This window comes from Pleurodeles waltl, chromosome 5, assembly GCF_031143425.1.
Source record: "Pleurodeles waltl isolate 20211129_DDA chromosome 5, aPleWal1.hap1.20221129, whole genome shotgun sequence".
NCBI classification, from domain to species: domain Eukaryota; kingdom Metazoa; phylum Chordata; class Amphibia; order Caudata; family Salamandridae; genus Pleurodeles; species Pleurodeles waltl.
In genome coordinates, this window is record NC_090444.1 from 1,811,005,830 (window position 1) to 1,811,030,602 (window position 24,773).

A 24,773-nucleotide genomic window follows, 5' to 3' on the forward strand; every position below is an offset into this window, starting at 1 on the left:
GCTTGGCATTTTTCTGATGCATAGCAAACAAACTACTTAGAACAGCCAGGTCTTCTTTTTTAAATCTAGCAAAGTCTGTGCAGGAGTGAATGTAAAAAGTTTATTCCAGTTAAAAGGGGCGAGGTAAGAAAAAGACAGGCTGTCAAAGCTCAAAGCGTGGATGCAGTGGGCATTGAGAAAGGCTTTATTCTTAGATCTAAAATGTCTAGTGGGGTGAAAGGAGCTGAGTTTCCTTTGAAGATAAGTTGGGCCCTTGGCAGCCAAAGACTTATGCTTGAGAGAATAAAGTTTAAACAAGGAGTGCTTCCTGACCTGAAGCCAGTGCTGAGCTCTTAGAGTAGGAGCAGATGGAGTACCAGAAGGAAGATTACAGACCAGATGTGGGGCTGTGTTCTACCCTACTTGTAGATTAGAAAGAAGTTCTTCATTAGCCGGAACCATCAGGGCATTGCCATAGTCAATATAGCTAATGATCAAGGCTTGATTAAGAGTTTTTCTGGAAATTAAGAGAATCATGGGAACACCTTATTGAGTAGGCGCATGATAGCAAAACTGGTACCAAAGACAAAGGACATGATCTTTCATGGATGGGGTCTTGCCAGGCATAATGCCAAGACTTTTAACTGCCCTCCTGGGACAAGGGGCAGGACCCAATTCAGATGGTCACCAGTCTGTGGACCATAGTGTCTTTGCCTTCCCAAACAAAACAATCTTGTTTTTATTGCCACTTAGCTGTAGGCAATTGTGCACCACACAGGCAGCTATTTTCCTCATGCAGTTGGTGAATCTCAATTTGACTCTGTCAAGATCTTGCCCAAACAAGATAACCAATTGGGTGTCATCTGCATAGGATAAGATCTCAAAGCCACAGGATATGACAATATGAGCGAGGGGGGGCACGTAGACATTAAAAGGAGGAACCCTGGGCAACCACCTTGTTAACAAGCATAACATGATACTTATAAAAGTCTAAGACAAGGGTCTTCAATCTGTGGTGTGCGACCCCTGGGCGGGCGGTGGAGTCAAGGGAAGGGGGTCGTGCATTCCCCCAGCCTCACTTCTGCCTAAAATGCAAAATGTTTGCTTTCTCTTTTGAGAAAAGACAACCATCCAGGGTGATTAAATCCAGTAGTTAAAATAATTCACCAGGAGTGTCATTCAGGGAGTGTCCTGTGCTGTGAAACTGAAGCCAAGCCAGGGCCCCTGCGAGCCAGAAAGGAATGCAAATGTGCTTTAAGGAGTTAATCTGCGGATGTAAAGGATGCTTGGGAGCGTGTACTGGCTTTAATTGAGCTGTGAAGTGCATGATTTTAATTAGTTCCATAGCACTTATATCCCTGAGGAGGTGTTGAAGGGAAATTAAATATAGCCTGGGTGTTAATAAAATCTATATCTCTTGAAGCACCTTTTTATTGTGAAAAACATTTGCACATTTTGTCACAGTCTCTCATACTGTGTGTAATGCAAGTGTGAAATTAATTTACGAGTCTCTTCTGGTAAGAGGCTGAATGTCTACAAGACAGAATACAAGGATTTGGAGTAGGCTTCAAGATAGCATTTTATTTCGCTGCAGCGGATCACCCCCCCAAAGAGTGTTGATGACTCTCTCTGGCCAAGAGCAATTGACCTCTTCTCCCCCCTTCCTATGTCTTATTGCAATACCCACTTCACCACACTATACATGCGTCATAATTTCCAAACACATTCAAGCAAATGTTTCCTGTAACACCGTTGAACCACAAGAACAGGATGTTCAAGCACAGAAATAACATTTCTGAGAACAAGGGGCGGTTAGGCCCTCTGCAAAGTTTCAAAAACATTTAAGAGAAACCAGCACATTTTTAAGAAATGAAACAAGTACAGATGCCAAAGGCATACAATTATACTCGTAACATATACAGAATGGAGTTAAAGGATAGACAAGATGGAGCCTTCACGCCAAGTTAAGAAATCCATTTTCCACACAAGTATAAAATAATGACATACTTATTCACAGTGCTTTTTGTCACAGGCTATGTGTGACCTCGTAGCACTTAAAATACACATGTCACTATTCTCCACTGCACCAACTAAGGTTTAATTCTGTGGCTTTCTGATTACACACAGACCTCTGCAGTGCACTAACTAATAGAGGTTTCATAATGTACTGTAGTGCATTTCCCACTGAGTAAAAACATTTTTTATATGTTTTTCATTTAAGCTGCCCAGTGAAAGACTTAAAAACTGAAGTCAACAACAGCACCAAACTGATATAACCAGGAGTCCGTTTTTGCATACATAGAAATATCTGTTTTCATAATGTTAAACATAAAAACCTTTTTCAAAAAATAATGTGAAAAAAGATTAAGGGACCGCTTCCTCCCTTGAAATTAAAGAAAGCATCCTACTTGGAACCTACAGTTCATCATTAATGATTGTAAATGGTATGTTTTAATTATGATGACTTGCGTTTACTAACCTCCAATTCCATGCAGCTGTAAAAGCGAATCCGTTAGCATCCCATGAAATATAGAATGGTTCTCCTCAGATGCCATTCACTAAAGTTGCAGCTCATGCATGACAGCCATTATACCCAAGACCACTTGAATTAAGTGACTGTGTGGCCTTGGTGATTTTCACATAGTTATAGATTTACTGCATTTGCCAAATAATCCATCTTCTGCCACATAAGCTGCTGATTTTATCGAACCAATGTTATTTGTAGCTCAAATGGTTCAAAAGCTACTAAAAAGCAGCAACACACGTTGCTGTGCAGTAGAAGGCCCTGTGCAAAGCTGGACTGGTCACCTTTTTGCTGCTTATTGTTATATTTTGGTGTTAAACTGGTACTAATGAGTTGCAACCACAGATTGACCGCCTCTTTGACAAAAAACAGGCACACCCATCACATTAGTTCAGGAAGGTGTCATCAACCAAATAAGCTTTGTCCATTTATGTTTTGTTTGTGAAAAATAAAGTAACTGTGCATTTTTGGGTAATTCTTTTTGGAAATTTTTTGTTTGATCTGTGTGCTAAGTCTCGGACACCGAATCACTGTCACCCACTTTTTAATATTACTTCCTCACCATAAAACATGATTTGCTGTGAGAATAGGGAGTGTTTATGGTTGGAGATGGTTGGCAAAGATGAGGAGTATCAGGTTCTAGCAATTTTTGTTCAGGAGGGGGTCCTTACGCCTAAAATATTTTGACAGTGGGATCTCGGCATCAAAATGTTTGATGACCTCTAGTCTACGACGATTGTCTGGGATTGTTTTTCCCAAAACTCAGTGAGCCAAAGTAAGGCTTTACTGTAGATGCTTGCCTTGTAAAGCCTACGAACCACAATGGTGTGGGATACAGTATTGAAGGCAGCTGACAAATCAAGCACAACTAGCATTGCTGGACTGCCGGCATCCAAGGGCAATCTGATTGAGTCAGTCACAGCCATCAGCGCAGTTTCAGTGCTGAAGAAGGCTCTAAAGCCAGATTTCAAGGGGTCTAGTATACTGTGTTCCTCCAGATAGGCAGAGAGCTGTTTGTTTACCAGACCTTCCAAGGTCCTACTTGACAGGTAGAGAAGAGAAATGGGCCGATAGTCGGCAAGGTTCTTTGGGTCCACGTTGGCTTTTTTTAGGATAAGGATTGCCTAAGCAGCTATCCAGTTCAGCAGCAATTTGGTTGACTCCAAAGAAAGATTGAAAAGTGAAATTTTGGAAGATGTTAGCATGGCTGAGAGGCTGGAGGATATCTGAGGAGGACAAGGATCTGATGGATAGCCCGATTTAGCTTATTCTAGCACATCCTGCACCTGTGCTTGGGAGATGGTAATAAGATGATTTTTTCCAGTCTAAGGTAGGATTTTGTAACTCCAAACAAGAGATTCTTGATACAGTCTGAAAAAACAAAGCATTGATCAGCTGAAAATGTCCAATAGTAATTATTGTCAGCAGTGGCAGAGTAGCTTGCAATCTATCTCTGGATGCTAAGAGTTTCCTATCAATGCATTGAATAGATATTTGTTACTGGTTAACAGTTATTTTGCTTGTGCTGAGTAGACATTTCAGCTATTTTCTAAAATGTATAGTCCATGAAACTGTCAGGCCTGGTATAGGTACTCACTCACCCATTCCAAGATGGTGATGCCTTTGCACAAGATAATCCACTTCATTCTAACCCAAGATGGTGTTGCTTCTTAACATGATAAACTTCTGAGTCAAGACCAGCAAAGCGAGCATAAAAGACAGGCTGAAGAACAGCTCAATGTCTAGCAAGAGTGCATCTTGCTGGGTTCTACCGTCTGCTATCCCATTTCTCACCTGGCTTTCCCTGCCTCTCACCTTTGTTATTTAGAACTGTTAATTCGGCTTCCCTGGAGCTTTTTTTATCTGATGTCCTCTTGCTGAGCCTTGCTGATCCTCACTTTCAGCTGTACCTCTCTGTTGGCAATCCTTCCTCTAGCCTGCAGTGGTAACTAAAGATCTATATATCTGTTGATAGTGATATTTGTGTATAATATCTTTGACTTCTTCTTTATACGTTACATCATGTTTTAATGAACAGATTCTTATTTTGATGTCTAGGTAGTGTACCGCTGAAAGGTCTGAGGCCAGAATTTTCTCTTAAAACCATTTCTATCCTGTTGCCCTCAGTGAGTTATCCATTGCTTATTAGACTGCTAAAAACCAGGAATCTAGGCTTACTGTGAGGCAAGTGATACCTGATGGCTTCTACCATCAAAGTTCCTGACACTTTCCCAGGCCATTTAATATGGATCCCAAAGTTCTCACAGGTCTCCTTTGGGCAAGCCATAAAGACTCTATGAGGCGGAAAGGAAAAGACCAAGGCTGAATGAGCAATTGAACTTGACTGTCAAAATATTGGAACCCCATAGTCACAGAGGTAGATGAAATGAGTACCTTTTGTGCTGCACTTTCTAGTCCTCCAGTTTCATTGCCAGGTCAAACAGTACCCCGCTAGAAAACTATGCATGTGACCTGTCAGACTTTTCATCCTTGGCGTGGTCTCCCTTAAATTTATGCCTCTGTTTCCCAGGTTGTTGATGTGTGCTGGACTCTGTTTTTGCTGTTTTTGCTGTTTTTGTTACTCTGGGCACTTTACCACTGCTAACCAGTGCTAAGGTGCAAGTGCTCCTTTACAAAATGTGTATGTAATTGGTTTATCCAGGATTGGCATATTTGATTTACCAGTAAGTCCCTAGTACAGTGCACTAAAGGTGCCCAGGGCCTGTAAATCAAATGCTATTAGTGGGCCTGCAGCACTGGTTGTGCCACCCACATAAGTAGCTCTGTAATCATGTCTCAGACCTGCCACTGCAGTGTCTGTGTCTGCAGTTTTAACTGTAAATTCGACTTGGCAAGTGTACCCACTTGCCAGGCCTAAACCTTCCCTTTTCTTACATGTAAGGCACCCCTAAGGTAGGCCCTAGGTAGCCCCAAGGGCAGGGTGCAATGTATGGTTAAGGTAGGACATATAGTAATGTGTTTTATGTCCTGACAGTGAAATATTGCTAAATTTGTTTTTCACTGCTGCATGGCCTGTCCCTCTCATAGGTTAACATGGGGGCTACCTTTAAATCTGATTAAAGTGTAGATTCTGTTTGGGAGCGGATGGACATGTGGAGTTTGGGGTGTCTGAGTTCACAATTTAAAAATACGTCTTTTAGTAAAGTTGATTTTAAGATTGTGTGTCTGAAAATGCCACTTTTAGAAAGTGAGCATTTTCTTGTTTATACCATTTCTGTGACTCTGCCTGTTTGTGGATTCCCTGTCTGGGTCAGTTTGACAGTTGGGCTGGTTGCACCTCACATTAGACAGTAACACAAAGGGAGCTGGAGTGTAGTCTGCATTTCCTGATGAGTCATCTGTGTTAGGAGGGAGGAGAGGAGTGGTCACTCACACCTGAAAGGGCTGGGCCTGCCCTCACACAATGCAGTCTCCAACCCCCTGGTGAGTGTCTGGGGCCTGGACTGGGCAAGGCAGGATTTCACATTCAAAAGAGACTTTGCGTGGAAGTAGGCCTACTTCAAAGGAGAAATTGGGTATAAGAAGGGCACCCAAAACCAGACTTCTGGAAACAAGAGGAACCTCTGCCTGGAGAAGAGGAAGAAGAGCTGCCCTGCCCGTGACTGTGCTTTGTGGAGCTATCCTGCAGTTGCTGCTTCTACTAGAGTAAGAGGGCAAAGACTGGACTTTGTGTGCCTTACATCTTGTGAAGATCTCCAAGGGCTTGATTTAGAGCTTGCCTCCTGGTGTTTGAAATCTCAGGGACAGCAAACACTTCTCTCTGCCAGCACCTGGAGTCTTTGGAGAGACTCCTACTCTGCCAAGTGGTGCCCATCCAGTTCCTGGGACCCTGAAAGGAGAAGCTGTCAGCCTAGGAGGAAGAAATCCACACACAGAACACCGTGCAGGGAAAAGATCGACGCAACTCCGATCTGCGGCTGGAAAATCGACACGCCACCAGCTTCGCTGCAGAAAATCGACGCTCGTCTGCAATGCAACCGGAAGATTGACGCACGTAGCTGGGGAAATGACACGCAGCATTGCTGATGGAGGTTAGTGAGATCGCAACCCGCGCTGCGTGGTTTTCAGATCATCGTACAGCTGGATATCTGATGCAAACACTGCTGGGCGTGTAAAAACAATGCAAGGCCTGCCTGGACCTGAGAGTGCTGACCAGATCGACGCATCGCTCTCCTGCGGAGAGAAGAAACAACGCGCCCGACCCGACAAAAGGAGAAACAACGTAAGGTCTCACTCGTGAGTGAAATCGACGCATCGCAAGCCCTTTTTCACGCACACTTGCCCGTGTGGGGTTATTTTTGACGCACCAAGGTACATTTTCACGCTAACAGTGTTAGTGCGTGTTTAAAACTACATGAATACTCTTTTTGCTTTTTAATTGATAACTTGACTTCTGTATTGTGGATTTTTGTTGTTTTGGTCTTGTTTAGGTTAGATAAATATTCTCTGTTTTTCTAAACCTGTGTTGTGCCATTTTGTAGTGTTTTCATTAAGTTACTGTGTGTGTTGGTACAAACACTTTACACCTAACACTCTGAAGTTAAGCTTACTGCTCGTGCCAAAATACCAAGGGGGTAAGCAGGGGCTAGATGAGGGTGATTCTCTTTTACCCTGACTAGAGTGAGGGTGCTTGCTTAGACAGGGGGTAACCTGACTGCCAACTAAAGACCCCATTTCTAACATGACCCAAGTGGCTTTACACCTTTTTTGGCCCAATATCAATTACATTTTTCCACTGACACTGCCAAAGTATTCTTTATTCTCTACTACTTGACTAAGGATGCCTTGATATGGACCACTCCCTTGATCCTTAACAAAAGCCCTATCTTCATCCTTAACAGAGATACATTGTAACTTATTTGTTAATATATAATAATCTGTGTCGGAATGGAGAGACTTAAAGCAAGAAGCACATATGGGTCTCCTTATGCTAAAACAAGGGTCTCAAGAGTTAGGGGGTCATTAAGACTTTGGTAGATGAAAAGGCCATCCGCCAAACTCCCGTGGTCAGGTTACCACCAGTGCAGTCCCCTTCCCTTGGACCACATTATGAGTTTCCACCCGCTGGCCCAGCAGGAAACAACCCACAATATTGACGCTGGCTCATAATTGGCAGCAATGCTGCGGTGCGTAGGGTGCACTAGCACCCTTTGCGCTTTTCACTGTCTCCTTTGTAAAGCAGACAGTGAAAAGCGCAAAGGGGCTGGCCATGGGGGCCCCTGCACTGCCCATGCCAAGTGTTCGGGTAGTGCAGGGGGCCCCATAGTGCCCCCTGCACCCCGTCTTTGACAGCCTTTACATTGCTGGCCAACCGCCATGTAAACACCGGCAGAGAGGGGGGGTCGTAATCCCCAGGGCAGCGCTGCTTGCAGCACTGCAGTGGCAGATTGGTACCGCCAGCACCGCCAGGCAGTTGGGCGGCTGCAAAGTGGTGGTGCTGGTGGTCTGACCGTGGCGCAACCACCATAGTCGTAATGTGGCTCCCGGACTGCCACATTGGCAGTGATCCGACCGCCACCGCGGCCCTGGCGGTCTGAGGACCGCCTGGGTCGTAATGACCAGCTTAGTGTCTTACATAGCCCAATTAAAGACACCTAGCTGAGGCTGCATGGACCGATGAGGCTGCAGCAGTAGCTTTTTATCACGGCCTATACAGAAGGGTTTTTAATAATTAGAAATAATGCTTAATTCAGTTCATATTTGCAGAACAAAATGTGCTTCTTTATTTTATGTGAACAAGTCTTTCCACCGGTATGTGTCTGTGAGCTTTTCTACTTTAGAAAAATAAGTGAAATAGAAGCTCTCTTCCAGTTGTCTGTTGATAAAATACAATTGTATTATTCGCCTCCTCACAAGGAAGCCATATATTCAGGATCTTCCTATATGTAGCAATTTCAAGGCCATTCGCCTAGCCTCGAAGAAGAGAGCCACTCATGCTCTGAATGTGTGCTTGTTTGTTGTTTATTCAATTACATAAACACATTGACATTTCCTCAACTTTCTTAATTGCTTATGCATGCAAAACATAAGACTATGCAGCAAAGAGATGTAACTTATTTGCTGTATCTTGTGTATTTGAACAGAGATTGGTTTCATCAGGTGTATCTTTGTTAATGCAGCCTTATTATGTCATTTCACACCATGTGGTGTGCGGCTTTTCTGTCTAAACCCTCATGAAATATCTTATCTTACAAACACTAATTTACGCTGTTTTGACTAGTGACTTGTTTTATTCTGTAATGATCCCAATTTTGAATAAACCTTCATAGTTTTGACTTGACTTCTTGTCTTGTGAACGTTTTATATAATTGGCACAGGGCTATGTTTCCTGGAAATTCAGACCGCTTCGATCCAGACATCGACCATCTTAATTGTTTTAAACAGAGTGTCAACACCTACAGGAGGAAATCAAAGATGCCATAGTCAATAGACCTGTCACTACGAAACTAATTTCCAGATGGGCATTCTCATATTTCTGTCCAGATTTGTAAACCCTGGCAGGAACGGCGTGCAGTTACCCTATCTCCCCTGGTATCTTTTCCGAACTGATGGCATGTCCCTTATCAAGTGGAGGGTCTTGTGCAATGCTCTGACATCCTGAAATAAACATCTCACTATTTTATCTGCTCCAACCCAGTAGTTCCTTAGCGATGCTGGATTCCTGACTAAATCAGCCCTGCGCATATTGCAGCTGTGATGTCAAATAATACATTTTTATGGCTGGAACGCAGAGTCCCCCTTCCTCATAGATGTTAGTGGGTCCATTTTGACTCTGGTTCTTTTCCTACTACCTATTAAAGTGTTCAGTAATGACTAATGTATTTTTGCGAATCGCATATTGGCTGCACTGAAAGAGACATAAACACGTGGGGAGCACAATAATCTTTGCTATTGCTATTCTCTCGGATACCAACAGTGGGAATGAGACCCAGAAACCCAGCAGCCACTTTAGGCCTTTGAATGATGTTCATCTCATGCCATTTAATTTCAGAGTTTGCTATTATTATCCCCAAGCATCTGAATGCCTAGAGTTCCCAGGTCACCTCCAGCATTGGAAGGTTCTAGGGTAGTGCCCCAGACACCGACAAGTAGGTAAAGAATTGACTTATTTATTAATACAGAACCCTGATTACTGTCCAAAATTTACTAGAATTTCCATGGGGGCATCATAGCTTTTGTTCTTTTTTCTCAGATATAACAGCAAATCATCTTCATATATTTAAGCTAGATGGCTAACCAATTTGCACTGCCCATGTGTCCAGTGCCGAAGGAAGTCATCACACCAATGGTTCAAATGCTAAAGCGAATGACTGTGGGGGCAATGGCCACTCCTGCTTTCTAATTCCCACTGCACTCCTATAACCCAGCTAGTTTTACGCTTGATAATGGTCTTGTGTATAGCAGTTTGACCATACTCGGAAATGCTGGCCCAAAATTCACACCTTGCAGTGTCACAAGCATATATCACGATGAAACAGTATTAAACACTTTTTCTGCACATAAGGACATGAAAGCCAGTTTGTGTGCACTGTTCCTTGTTTAACTGATGACATGTCCTAGGTGTCTAATATTAAGCGCTGTTCTTTCGGCCAGTATGGAACCACACTGGTCTCTATGTGCTAGATGGTGCACTACCTTGTTCAACCATGCAGCTAATAATCTGTCCAATATTATGTTATTGGTGTTTAGTAATAAAAGTGGGTGATAGGCTTTGTGATCTAATGAGTCCTTTTCCAGTTTCAACAAAGCGATCAACAGCGCCTATCTAATGGTCCACGGTAGTAAACCCTTCTCCGTAGCCTTTGGGTATACGTGCATCAACCTGCTGGTCAATTTATCGTTACAGGTCTGGTTCATTCAGGTGAGGGGCCATCTAGTCAAAGGGTTTTACTAGTATTTAAAACCAGTCCTCTTTGTATTCATCCTCCAAAAATTACCAAATGTAACAAATAGCTCAAAAGTTGGTCCTTATTCACATACAACAGTTGAACTCTAGAGATGCGTAATCCCTAACTTGCCAACACGTGTGTCAACCAATGTCCTGCCAATCACAGTTGGCTTCAAATCCCTGTTGATAGGGTGCAAATTTCAACAAAGTGCAGCAAGCATGAAAGTAAAAAATGCCCATATGTATGAGAGTTTAAACAACAACAATAGGGATCTAGGGTTTTATGTCCCTAATGTGCAAACACAATACCTTGCTAAGCGCAAGCAGTCAATATAGTGCAAATATCAACAAAGTGCCTTGTGCATGAATATTAACTACTTTGACAAGATACTGCGAGCCTGTTCAGAGAGATGACTGCTGCCTTGAAATTGTTTTTAAATCTTACAGATAACTGGTGATAAACCTCGCTTAAACATGCAACAACTGCACTCTGACACTTTCTAATCCCAAGCCTTCAGAACACAGGAGCCAACCAGGAGACTCTCAAACCCCTCAGTTTCTTCCAGATGAAGACTATGTGCAATAACAATTCGAGTTTGTACGCACACAATCTGCTGTGCCCTTGAGGCAGCCGTTTTGTAGGCTTTTGGGGATATGATTCCACATCTCAATCTAATTAATTATGTTTTCCAGCCCAGGTTCACAAGGCTAGATACCTATGATGCCCTCCCAAGAGACTGATAAAAGGTGCTGCATAAATTAGCGTGCGCCTTCGTATCCAGCTCCAATCTGTCTTCCTCTGTGGATCTCACCCTTGCATTTTTTTATAAGCAATTTTGCTTGCTGCCTTAGGGGAAGATTTAAATTAATAATCTCTTTAACTCTAACCCCAGAGGTGGATTTGCTAGCATATTCCACCCAAAGCGACTTGCTACTCTGCATACTTAACCAAACCAAATTTCTCAACGATACAAGAGGAGCTGCCTTAAGCTTTAAGTAATAATTTAAGAATCTGGTTTCCTCCATGATTGTTTGCTTGCTTAAATTGAATTCTAATCGTGTTTGACAGGATGGTGATGCATCCAGGAGCTGCAGTACTCGTCTATAGCACCAACACTGTGCTTTGTCTAGCCAAGTGGCGAGCCTGCCTTGATAGATCAACGAGCCATATGCTAATGTTGGCATTAGCTTTGCATCTATAATTCTACAGATTGCAGTCAAATTTGGGCCTGATATTTGGTTCAAGAGTATCTGAAAGCTAATGGACATGGAAACTGCCATTCCTATGACAGAATCAAGTTGAGCATAGTGTGCACCTTGTACGTTGAAATAGACACCTAAGAATTTGAAGCTGGAAACCTGTTCAATTTTGGCCTTATCTAATATAAAGTTATATTTCTTAACTTTTTTCCTCCCAAAAACCATCATTTTAGTCTTGGAGGCATTAATGGAAACCATGTTATCCCTACAGTAATGTGACAAGGCATGCAACAACCGATGCATGCCAACTGCAGTATGATCAAAAAGAATAGTATTGTCAGCATGCTGTAAACATTGCAAATGTACTCCCGCAAACATGGGCGGGAAAGCATTTACTCCCACCTAAGCACTATTAAGGTCTGCCAAAGACAAATTAAATAACAGGGGAGACAATATACAACCCTGTTTCAAACCCTGAGTGGTCACTCTATTTTCTGAAACCTTAACTCTGACCCAGGTTTTAACATACAAACTCCTTATTGCTGGCATCAATTTGGAGGGAATACCCCAATAATAGGGCCTTCGCCACAGCCTTACCCTATCCACTTTATCGAAAGCTGTTGTATAATTGATAAAAGTGGCATACAGAGCAGGGGCTAGCTTTTTGTTTGCTGCCTCGATCAATGTGGAGATGATCACCAAATTATCCTCTGTGCAGCACCCTGGTCTAAACCCTGCATAATATTTCCTGTCTACATCAAGAAGGGCAATTAATCCAAAATTTGCTGGCTGATCAGGAAAGCCCTTTTTGTGAACTGGACACAATATTGAACCTCGCCCACGATCAGGAACATCACTTGTGGTAAAACGTTGATTATATAATGGACATAAAAGATGTATCCATGCCTCCTGGATGACTTTGAATAGCCTGGCTGGCAGCCCGTTCGGAGAGGGGGTGCATGTGGGGCATAAAGCAGATATCACAAGTTGCACTGCATTCTTACTAATCAATTCACTGTCCCCCTTCTCCTCAATATGTGACTCCAATCTTGGCTTCCATGTCTCTTCCACCTGGCTAGCCGGGTATGAGCCATAAAGGTTCATAACATACTGCATCCAATCGCCGGCTGAGGCGGAAGGCCGAACTCTAGGCCGGCCCCACAGGATCTATGCTGCACAAGTCTTCAAAATTTACTCAAGTTCCCTAGCTCCACCCAATGTTTTTCCTCTCTCTGCTGTGTCAGGGTCCATATTTTAGCTTTAGCTTTGTAGGTCTTTCTTATTTGCCGTACCTCCTCTATGAGAACGCTTGAGTGGCTAATCATCCAAGCTTTTCTCAAGCGATTATTCATCTGTCATTTGAGAGTTCTAAGTTTAAGACATGAGTGCTTAAGCAAGGAAGCCTTACGTGGACCGGATGAGGTTATGGGTGAGGAAAATCGGTTTAACAGAGCTGACAGCAAAAAGCAGCATTGCAAGGGGGTTGCTACATGGTAAACCGAGGCGGTAGAGAGACGTTTCTCCAGCACTTTCCACCTTTCAGCTGGTATGTCAGTGCTACATTTAACTCTGCATGGTGCACACATCTCCTCTTCAGATCAAACTGCCTTGAGTGATGCCATCTAGGTAAGCTGTGTAAGATTGAACAGACCAGCATGGCATGATCGCTGAACAGATCTGGAATCACCTCAAAGTCACTCACACTGAACTGACATCCAAAAATAATCTATTAAAGATGTACTTCTATGCGACGGGAAGGTGCAGATAGGAGGGATATCCTGAATGCTTCTGCTGTTCAGCACCCTCATACCAAGCTGGTTAAACAATGGGGCAAACCTCTTACAAGCAGCATCCTTTTTGATTAGGCTAGATGTTATCTCAGGAATTGGCCAGGTGATATCGTCTACTTGGACCCAAATCGTTGGCGCAGCAGTATATAGAAGAAACATATTGAAGTCACCAGCCAACAACCACATGGCCTGCAAGTATGATTTGCTTAAAGATCTTATAGTATTTGTCACTTCAGTTAAAGAGATGTTTTTTCTTGGTTGTTTTCGGTTAATATAAATTGACCCTATTATAATCTGCAACTGGCCCCTCGAATAATGTTAAAGGGTGGGAACTAATTTAACTATAAGTACCCAAACCGTTAGCCAGAACAGCCTCACTTGCAGCTAAGGACTTGTTGATTAAGACAGAGAAAACACCTGGGGGATGGCCACCTTCCATAGATGGCTCAGATGGAGCGAAAAATTCAAGATGGTCATATTGTCGGAGACAGATGCCATGTTTCCTGAAGACAGATTATTTCGTTTTTACTTTTAGAATGAAGTATGTCCTCATTATCAAGTAAAGATCTTTGTCCCCGAATATTCCTGGAGCAAAATTACAACGATGGTGGTTGAAAGCCCATTGGGTTTGGGGGTCCCTGGTTGGCTGACCAGCAACTGCTGTTCAGCGCAACATGCATGTCACCCAACAATCCCTTTTGTTACTTATAAATTGTTTTGAAACCATTAATTGCTCAACCACTGCCTTTTCTGTCTTCAGAGCCGCCTTTTGAACAATGAAGAATGGACATCTTGTGTAGAGAGGAAGCACTGATTTTGGCAAGAATCCAGGGGTACTTAGGGGGAACTGGTTTACTAAGATAAATGCCCGATTGTGATAGGATGTATGCGTGAGCCTTTATTTTCCTTAAGATTTCTGGGTTAGGAAACTGTACTTTGGTGGCCTCTCTTGGGTTGTCATTGGTGCCAGGAACAAAAGCTATATACTCAATGCCATTTGAACCATACCAGGCAAGATTGTCAACAGTTTTAGAATGTTCCCACAACCAAGCACATCTTCATGGCCTTGAGATATGTATTCAGGTTGTAATATTAGAATAGTGTCCACCTGCACTATGTTTTCGTGGGGCCAGTCTTGCTCGCCAATTTATGACACGTTCCCTCGCTCTGGAATTTCTGTGTCTCAATGAGGGAGTTCTGACCAGAGCAAACCCTTGTTTGGGAATTTATTAGGGACTCTTTACCCAGCCCCACCAGCTCACCCACTTCCCATCTGTCATCAGGGCATAGATTAGTAGCTGTTCTTAAGTCAACTTGTTTTATATCAAGCGATTTTGGAGGGTTATGGGGGGCCGTATCTGCAAGCACATCCCAAGGCTTTAGGAACTTTGTCTGCAGATCTTTGGCTAATCCTGGGGGCTGTACAGAGATATCGGCCCAGCTTACCTGCCTCGAGGTCTGGCATTCTTTAGTCAACCTTAAGACTACATTCTGTAAGGCCGTTAAGCTATTATATCCTTATTCTATCAGATTTGTAGAAGTTAATACAACAGCAGGATATCTAAGGGCATTGCACTGGGGCCCTGGCTGATCACTGGTTTCCAGCGGCGAATATCTCATCATTACATCAGGAGGGGACCTAGAAAGCTCCTTTCCATCTGCTTGGGTCAAGCCATGATTCCGATCCTTATTAAGTCCCTGAAGGCCGTTGGAGTCTTTTCTATCTTGTGGACTCTGACTTCCACCCCCTTCCAAGGGGACCTTAGGGTATGCTGAGATGCGGGGAAGAATGGGTAAAATGTCTGAGGCACTCTGCTGCACTCTTTCAGACTTTGGCCAAGTTTCCAAAGTCGCTTTTTGTTTTTCCTTGACAGCATGGAAATTGGCACTTCTGGTCCCTCAGGGTCTTTCATGCAAGATAGCCCAAGGACCTGAGAACTAATGACACTTACACGTGAGGGGGTCAGTGGGGACACCGGAGCTGAGAAGGCTGTGCCCACAATTTGTCCATCTAGAGTATGAGAGGGTTCCATATGATTGACAAAGCAGCTTATTGGACCTGATTGCGAAGCTGATGTCTTGGTCTTATGTACTGCTTTGTATTCCTGGCCCAAATCAAGCATTATTGATGGGAGAGCTGATATTTTATCCAATAAGTGAGACCAATAACAAGGCACCAGAGGTTTTTCTATGATCTGTTGTGCCCTAGTAATTAAATCGTTATGTTTGTCTATCCGAGTGTCAATATACTTAACGTGATCTGCAAGTGACTGGAGAATGTTTATTTGTACATCTACCTTATCAGCATGCATTATTGATGCCTAGCTAAGAGTGGAAAGAGCTCCGTCCATTACCTCCCAGAACAAAGGCTCTTGGTTGGCCTGAGCCTTTTCAGAGTGAGACTTATGCTCAGTAGATGTTGGGATGATGTCCAAGTTAGATATATGCTCCGATGGTTTTAATCAATAAATCAATCAAAAAAAATTATAGAGCGTGCTACTCACCCGTGAGGGTCTCAAGGCTCTAGGGGGGGATAAGGGGAGATAGGGGGTAGCTACTGTTCGAACAGCCATGTCTTGAGGTTTTTTCTGAAAAGCAGGAGGTCTTGGGTTTTGCGAAGGTTGGTAGGGAGGGAGTTCCAGGTCTTGGGGGCAAGGTAGGAGAAAGACTTGCCTCCAGAGGTGGTGCATTGGATGAAGGGATTGTGGCTAGTGTGAGGTCGGCAGATCGGAGGTTGCGTGTGGGAGTGTGGAAGTTCACTCTTTCGTTGAGGTAGGTTGGGCCGGTGTTGTGGAGGGATTTGTGTGCGTGGATGAGGATCTTGAAAGTGATCCTCTTGTCTATGGGGAGCCAGTGAAGGGATTTGAGGTGTGGTGTGATGTGTTCGTGGCGGGGCAGGTCCAGGATGAGGCGTGCAGCTGTGTTCTGGATTCTCTGGAGTTTGCGTTTGAGTTTGAGTGTGGTGCTGGCGTAGAGGGCGTTACCGTAGTCTAGCCTGCTGCTGATGAGTGCATGTGGAGCGGTCTTCCTGGTCTCTGTGGGAATCTATTTAAGGGTTTTTTCCAGCGTGCGGAGTGTGTGGAAACAGGATGAGGTGACTGCGTTGATTTGCTGGGTCATGGAGAGGGAGGGGTCTAGGATGATGCCGAGGTTGCCTGCGTGGTTTGCGGGTGTGGGGGCGGGGCCTAGGTCGGTGGGCCACCAGGAGTCGTCCCATATGGTTTTGTTAGGGCCGAAGGTGATGATTTCTGTTTTGTTGGAGTTGAGCTTGAGGTGGTTTGTCGTCATCCAGGTGGCGGTGTCAAGGAGTGCAGCATGGAGGTTAGTTTTGGCGGTGGTGGGGTTGGGGGTGAGGGAGATGATGAGTTGGGTGTCATCTGCATAGGAGAGGATGGTGATTCCATGTGGACGGAGGATGTTGGCGAGAGGGGTCATGTAAATGTTGAAGTGAGTGGGGCTGAGGGAGGACCCTTGGGGGACTCCGCATATGATTTTGGTAGCATTAGAGTGGAAGGGTGGGAGGCGGACTTTTTGGGTTCTATCGGTGAGGAATGAGATGAGCCAGTCTAGGGCTTTGTGTCGAATTCCAGTGTTGTGGAGGCGTGTGCGGAGTGTGTGGTGGCAGACAGTGTCAAAGGCCGTGGAGAGGTCAAGGAGGATGAGTGCGATGGTCTCGCCCTTGTCAACTCTGGTTCTGATGTCATCGGTACATGCGATAAGGGCAGTTTCCGTGCTGTGGTTTTTGTGGAACACTGATTGTGAGGGGTCCAGTGTGTTATTTTCCTCAAGGAAGTGGGCTAGGCGGGCGTTGACTATTTTCTCTGAGACCTTGGCGGGGAAAGGGAGGAGAGGGAGATGGGCCGGTAGTTGGAGAGGTTGTCTGGGTCGGCTTTCGGCTTTTTTAGGAGAGCTGTGATTTCTGCGTGATTCCAGGGGTCTGGAAAGGTGGCGGTGGAGAATGAGGTGTTGATTATGTCGCGAAGCTTGGGGGCGATGGTGGAGCTGGCGATGGGGGCAGGGGTCGGAGGGGGATCCAGAGTGGATGGAATTCATGTTTTTTTTAGTTTCTTCGTCGGTGGTTGGGGCCCAGGTGGTGAGTAGGTTTGGGGGGCATGAAGGGGGTCTGAGTTGGGTGGGGGAGAGGCGTGTGTGGTGGGTTTGTGTGGTGTGAAACTGTTGTATATGTCTAGGATTTTGTGGTGGAAATGGTTGGAGAGGGAGTCGCAGAGGGTTTGTGTTTGTGGGGTCTATGTTGCTGGCTTTGGGTTTGGTTAGCTCTTTAATGATGGTGAAGAGTTTTTTGCTGCTATGGGAGTTGTTGTCAATGCGTTCCTTGTAGTGTGCTCGTTTGGCGGTGCGTATGAGTTGGTGGTGGGTGCGAATGTTTTTTTTTTAGGGTGGAGAAGTTGGTTGTTGAGGGTTCGTGTCGCCAGGCTTTCTCCGCTTGGCAGCATTTGCGCTTGGAGTCTTGGAGTTCAGTGGTGAACCATGGGGAGTTCTTGATGTTGCGGGCGGTAATGTTTTTTCTGAGGGGGGCTTGTGTGTCTGTGCAGGTAGTGATCCATTTTGAGAGGTTGTTGGCCGCAGTGTTGGGGTCGTCGGTGTGGGGGGGTCATGCGACAGTTGGGAGTTCAGGCGTTCTGCGGGTATCTTGTCCCACATGCGAAATAGTGTGGTGTGTTGGTGGTGGTGAGTGGGGGTTTGGCGAAGGAGAAATGGACGCAGTGGTGGTCCGTCCAGTAGAGTTTGGTGGTGTGGGTGTAGGTTATGTGTTGGCTTGAGGTGAAAATTACATAAAGTGTGTGTCCTGCTGAGTGGGTGGGTGCTGTGACCAGTATTTGAGTCCTAGGATGGCAAGGTTTTCTAGGAGGGAGGAGGAGTTGTGGTCTTGAGGGTTCTCCAGGTAAAAGTTGAAGTCACAGAGGAGGATGTAGCTTGTGGAGGTGAGGGCGTGCGTGCTGATGGTGTCGGCGATGGCGTCACAAAAGGCGGGGCGTGGTCCTGGGGGTCTGTAAATTAGTGTGCCTCTGAGGGTGGTGTTGTTGTTAATGTGTATTAGGAAGTGCATGTGTTCTGCACTGTCGATGGTGTCTTGGGGGTTAGTGGTTTCTTTAACGGTGTCTCTGTGCAGGATGGCGATGCCACCTCCTGGCTTGTTAAGGCGGTCTTTGCGTTGGAGTTTGAATCCCATGGGGGTGGCTGTGGCTATATCGGGTTCTGAGGAGGGGTTCGTCCAGGTTTCCGTGAGGAAGACGATGTCAGGTGTGTGTGATGTGATGAGATCCCAGAGTTCTATGGCATATTTGTGTAGGGAGCGGGTGTTAAGGAGCAGGCAGTTGAGATGGTTGTGGTGGGTGTTGTTGATGTGTCGTGGGATGGTGTTGCTGTGTGTCGTGGTGGTGTTGTTGTCGGGTGTGTTCAGGTTCTGAGGTGTTATGTGGTGGGGCCGGTTGGTGGGTGCGGGGGCTGTGCAGGTGTTTATAGCGTTGGGGATTTTGTGTTTGGTGGGGGGGTACTGGGGTGGTGAGGGGCGTGAGGGATGTGGAGCAGGAGAAATGGCAGGTGTAGCAGGTGAAGGGGCCCTGTGTGTGTGTGGGGCTGGATAGGGAGCAGGTGGGGCGAGGTCCTGGGTTGAGGGAGTGGAGGGCGAGAGGGGAGTAGAGTTGTTTGGTGGGGTCTGGGTTGGGGGGACCAGGGGGACTGGCGCGGTCTAGGCGCAGACGGGCTCAGGCGGGCTTGCCTCTGGCACGCCAGCGGCGCGGCCGCACAGCAGCTGCCATTAAGAGGGTGGGGTGGGAGGGTGGAGGAGCTGGGAGGGGGCCAATGGGTGTGCGTGGGGGGTGGGGGCGCAGGGGAGGCAGCAGCAGGGGGAAAAGAACAGGATCCCAGAGCTACGTACACTGCAATAAGATACAGAAATGTAAACACGGCACAATACTAAAAATAACTACGTCCTTGGCATTCACAAATACGAAAATGGGAGAAAAAAATACGGCACAATACTAAAAGGCTACGTACACGGAGGTAATAAAAATACAGGAGAGGAACGAAGAACACGGCACAATGCACAATGCTAGGTAGCTACAAACACGGCAGTTAGAGAGATACAGAGGAGGAGAAAAGACATGGCTAGATGCACAAAGTAGGAAATTTGTACACAGCGACAGAAAAGCGGAGGAGGAAAGAAAGTGAATACAAAACAAAAAGGGTTACTTACACAGGAGTTGGAGCTGCCTACCACTAGGCACCAGGGATGAGGCGCAGGCGTTAATGGTGCTAGGCTCATTGCTTTCTCATCCTCCTTGTGGGATCTTTCCTCATGGGTACAATCATATTTTACCAGCAAATCAATTGGTGATGATGCCTGATTCCAGATTGGCTGCAAGTTGTTGTCGAAAATCATGATGCTTAAAATCGTCTCATCATCAATATAATGATCATCTGAAATTTCGCAGTGCCCATCTAGTGAAATTGTTTTATTACTATTTGCTAGCGGCTTGTTGTATACAAGCCCTGCGTTCAGGGCTGGTCTGCTTCCTTGGTGGGCCCCTCTGATGTTACAGCCCCCAGGGCACAGGGGGAAAGTCACTTCTTCAGTAGCATTGACCTCAAAACTCTCAGTTTTCCTATAGTGACTCCCCAGTAGACCAGGAAAGAGGGAAGAATTATTGCGAATGAACCTCAGGTTTTACACTGACACCACCAAAACTTCTGAAGATAATGGCCGAGAGGGCTTATGCTCCTGCTGCTCCATCGTGCCGCCCTCCCAGTTTATATCTTGAGTAATAGGTAAAGCTCCAAGGACCTGACCATCCTCCTCGACCACTGGTGAGGCTCTCTTTACAGGAGAGACAATCAGTGTGGTGGGTGATCTTTGGTTAGCCCAGACTGGCGTTTGGATCTGATAACACAACAAGCCCAACACTTGAGCCTGTACTTTGTCCACAGACATGTGCTCAATAAGCACCTCCCACTGGCATTTCCACCTGTGTGCTAGGGACTAATGCACCAACAGTGGGGAGGAGTGTCGACTGGGCTGATTCATTGGGTTTATCACCAATGTCCTCATCGCAGGACAGCAATACCCTTTTGATCTTATAATACCTTGTTATCCCCTCTTTTTCTGAAATATTCTTCATAAGTGATCACTTGAAGATTGTTTGGTTGTCCAGGTTTTCTTGTTTACCTTGTTTAAAATGGAATAGCTTCCTCTTGGATTTCTTTGACAGCCTAGCAGCATGTGCCTGCAATAGTGGAGAGTATCTGGTGTGCATTCTGGAGTTACACAACAGGTTACACAACAGATTGACTCCGGAGGGCGTATGTAAATATCAACAATGCAAGAATGGAGCAGCAGTAACCTTCCAGTAACCTTCCAAGGGGCCCATCAGTGGCTAATGCACACTATGAAGAGCTGGAGATGATGGGCAGCAGTGTTAGGTATTTCCTGGGGGGGGGGGCGCTGAGCAGCTACCCCAGGCACCAGAGGGCTGGAAATCTGTGAGCGGGACACACATTGGCCACTCACAAGTTGCACCCAGTCCTAGCTGGGCCCCCTCTGTGGGGGACCTGAGGCTCATACTGTGCCACAGCTGACTACAGCTGTACCACTCACTCCTCTGCTCCCTACCGAGGCCTCACTGGTCCCAGCCCTGCCTGGCTGGAGCTGGCACTAGGTGGTGGCTGATCTCACCATCCCACTATCAGTCGGCTGCCTCAACTGTGCCCAGCCGTGCCCAGCCTTGCCGTCTGCTCAGCCCAGCCTGACCTAGGTAGCTGAAGTCAATCAATCAATCATAGATTTGTAGAGTGTGGCAAATCACTGGTAAGGCTTCAAGGAGCTGTTTGTGGGCATGCTGTTCAGTCAAAGAGCCAGGTCTTGAGGTCATTCCTGAACTGCTTCAGTGCGGCGATCTGCCTGAGCTTCAGAGGTAGCGTGTTCCATGTCTGGGCTGCTAGGTAGGAGAAGGATGTTCCGCCTGCTGTGCTTTTCTGGGTCTTGGGGACGGCTGCAAGGGCGAGCTGGGAGGAATAGAGATGTCTGTTGGTACGTAGAAGGCGAGGCAATCGTTGAGGTATGCCGGTCCTATGTTGCGCAGTGCCTTGTAGGTGTGGATCAGGAGTTTGTATGTGATGCGCTTGTTAGCTGGGAGCCAGTGTAGGTCTCTGAGGTAGGAGGTGATGCGGCTGTGTTGGGGGATGTCCAGGATGAGACTGGCTGCTGCATTCTGAACTCTTTGAAGTGACTGAGACGACTGAGACAACACAGCGGCACAACCAGCACAACTGGAGCAACCGGGACAGGACAGTGGCACAGGGAAAAACGCTGCTCTCCACAGCTCTCACGGCTTTCCCTGCTCCCCAGGCCACTCCGTTCCTACTGGATGTTAGATACAGAACGCTCTGCTAGACTCTGGTGCTGCCTTCGCCTTGGATCTCGTGACACACAGTAGGCAGGATTCACACTAGATCGGGGGTGTTTTTATACGGTTGTCTAAAGTATGTATAAAACACATTGTTTATGCTGTCTTGTGTCTAAATAGGGTTGCTACTAGGGTCTTTGATTGTTGTTATACATACTAATGTTTGTTCTCTTTATGGAAGCCAGGCTAGCAATTTGCCAACTCTGTGTCACCTTCTCTGTCTAATACCTGATGACATAATCTATTCTGTTGTAATTCCTCCATGACTGTTTTTTAAACTTATTTCTGAACAGAGTCCCCGGTTTGTTCTCCACATGGACATCTCCCATAGCCTGAATTTGAAGGTTGCATACCTTCTTTTCTTTATTTACCAAGGCGACATCTGGGTTTTTGCCCACAGAGGTGATTCGGGAACCTGCCAAACCCCTTATATCAATTATTACTGCCAGTATTTTCCTTCAAGTAATACTAGTCCTATATAGATGTGCCTTCCAATGTGTGAAAGTCAGCCTCCTTCAGGGCCAACACCGGCATTTCCAAGTGGGTATACTCGCTCTATACCGGCCTATATGATATTCTGCATAGACCCTGGAATGATCTGACAATGCCCTTTCCATATGTCTTATATATGTAAATGTGATGTAGTGATGAACACATAGTTAATTCTAGAATGTGTGTTACTTGGCCGTGCATAGTGTGTATAATGTATAGAAAGATTACATTACCGCCATACATCTACCATGTCCAGTGCAGCTGTATCTTGAGTCAGTCAGTCACCATCCGTTGTTTATCTGTAAGGGACGCTGGTGCCCGTCCTAACATGCTGCATAGTGTGCAACTGAAATCCCCTTAAACAAATGATTGTGGTACCAGGTAAACAGACACTGTGGCCCTCATTCCGACATTGGCCGGCGGCGGTCGCCGCCGGCCTGTCGGGGGCCGCCAGAATACCGTTCCGCGGTCGAAAGACCGCGGCGGTGATTCTGACTTTCCCGCTGGGCTGGCGGGCGGCCGCCTTCAGGCCGCCCGCCAGCCCAGCGGGAAAGAGGCTTCCACGATGAAGCCGGCTCGGAATCGAGCCGGCGGAGTGGAAGCTGTGCGACGGGTGCAGTTGCAACCGTCGCGTATTTCACTGTCTGCAAAGCAGACAGTGAAATACATTTAGGGGCCCTCTTACGGGGGCCCCTGCAGTGCCCATGCCAGTGGCATGGGCACTGCAGGGGCCCCCAGGGGCCCCGCGACCCCCCCTACCGCCATCCGGTTTCCGGCGGGAGAACCGCCGGGAACTGGATGGCGGTAGGGGGGGTCGGAATCCCCTCGGCGGCGCAGCTAGCTGCGCCGCCTTGGAGGATTCCTATGGGCGGCGGTACACTGGCGGGAGACCGCCAGTGTTGCCGGTCCGACCGCGGCTTTACCGCCGCGGTCGGAATGCCCATTGGAGCACCGCCGGCCTGTCGGCGGTGCTCCCGCGGTCCTCCACCCTGGCGGTTTGAAACCGCCAGGGTCGGAATGAGGGCCTGTGTCTCTGAGGGTTACAAACACCTCTCACCATCCGCAGTAGGAGCATAAAGGCTCCCTGCAGTCAGATTTCTGTCCTTCAGCTCCTTGCACATGCCTGTTAGAGGTTGGAGGGAACTGTGGCCGTAGTTGTATGATTGCGATTGCTCCCAGAGTCACAGGCGGGCAGGCCCTGCAGCTACTCGATCATGGCCACAGGGCCCTACGTGCATCACAGGTTCTATGCTCCTGCAGGTATTATAGTTTGCTTCTCCTCTTTCTCCCCCTTTTTGGCTTATTTTTCAGGGCACACAACATTGCCCCCTGGTGCCTGCGCTGTGCCCTCACGTCTGAGAGCCGAGCATGGGCAAGGCATGGGCAAAAGGGGCTCTGGTCCAGTGCCCCAGCCTTTCAGAGGGCCAGCTCTTGTCTGCAGAGAGTCTTGCCCTGGTGACTTTGAATAGTTTTAAAAACCTTTTTCCCTTATTGTATTTTGAATGTGAGTGATGGGTGAGAGTCTACTACCACATTTTGCACAGAACTGTTGTTATTTTTCACACAACAGCCATAAAAAAGGTTTATTTTAGATCAAAATCGGACCTTACTTATGGAACATGGGAGAGTGTCACAGAGATTATTTGCAGTAATATTAGTCAGAGAACATTTGCACTTCAGCACTGGTAAGCAGTGGTAAAGTGCCCGGAGTATCAAAACCAGCAAAAACGAATTACAGCACAGGATCCAAAAACAGGGGGTCAGAAGCAAAAACGTACAGGGAAACTACGCCAAGAGCTGCCAGGTCTAACAGGAGTGAAAGCACTTGAGGGGATTGTCCGAAGCTTGAGTCATAACTTTGCCATTGTTGCATGAAGAGATGGAGATTTCATGTTTGGATGATGGGGTAGAAATCACAAGGGTCTGCTGATTTGGAATTTACGAGATCCACGTGGGAGGCCAGAGGTCACACAGGCCTTCATTCAGAGGAAGGCTGCAGCACAAAATATATGAGGTCTCTTTACTGCGATATACTGCTAGGATCATAGTAGTGGCCAACAATAACTCCTTCACTGCATTCTTAGATTATCATTTGCATAGATTTTGGCAACATTCTATAGATAGGTTTATGGGACAAACGATTTTAAGAATGGGAACCATATTATTTTTAAAGGATAGATGCCTTAGAGGGAGAGGATATGCACCTGAGAATGACTGAAAGGGGCTGATTCTCTGATGGAGAGAAGAGGTAGTTGAAAAAAGGGCAATCAACCTGCATGAGAGTGACAAAGAGGGATTAAACGATAGGTGCGCGGATGGTCTGGGTGTCTCTGCGTTGTAATGTGTATTGATGTCATATTTATTTACATCACAGGGCCCTCCCGGTGTCATGGGGTCCATAGTTTCGTAGTTGCCAGGGACTCCTGGTTCAATTAGGATCTACTGACCGGCTTGGA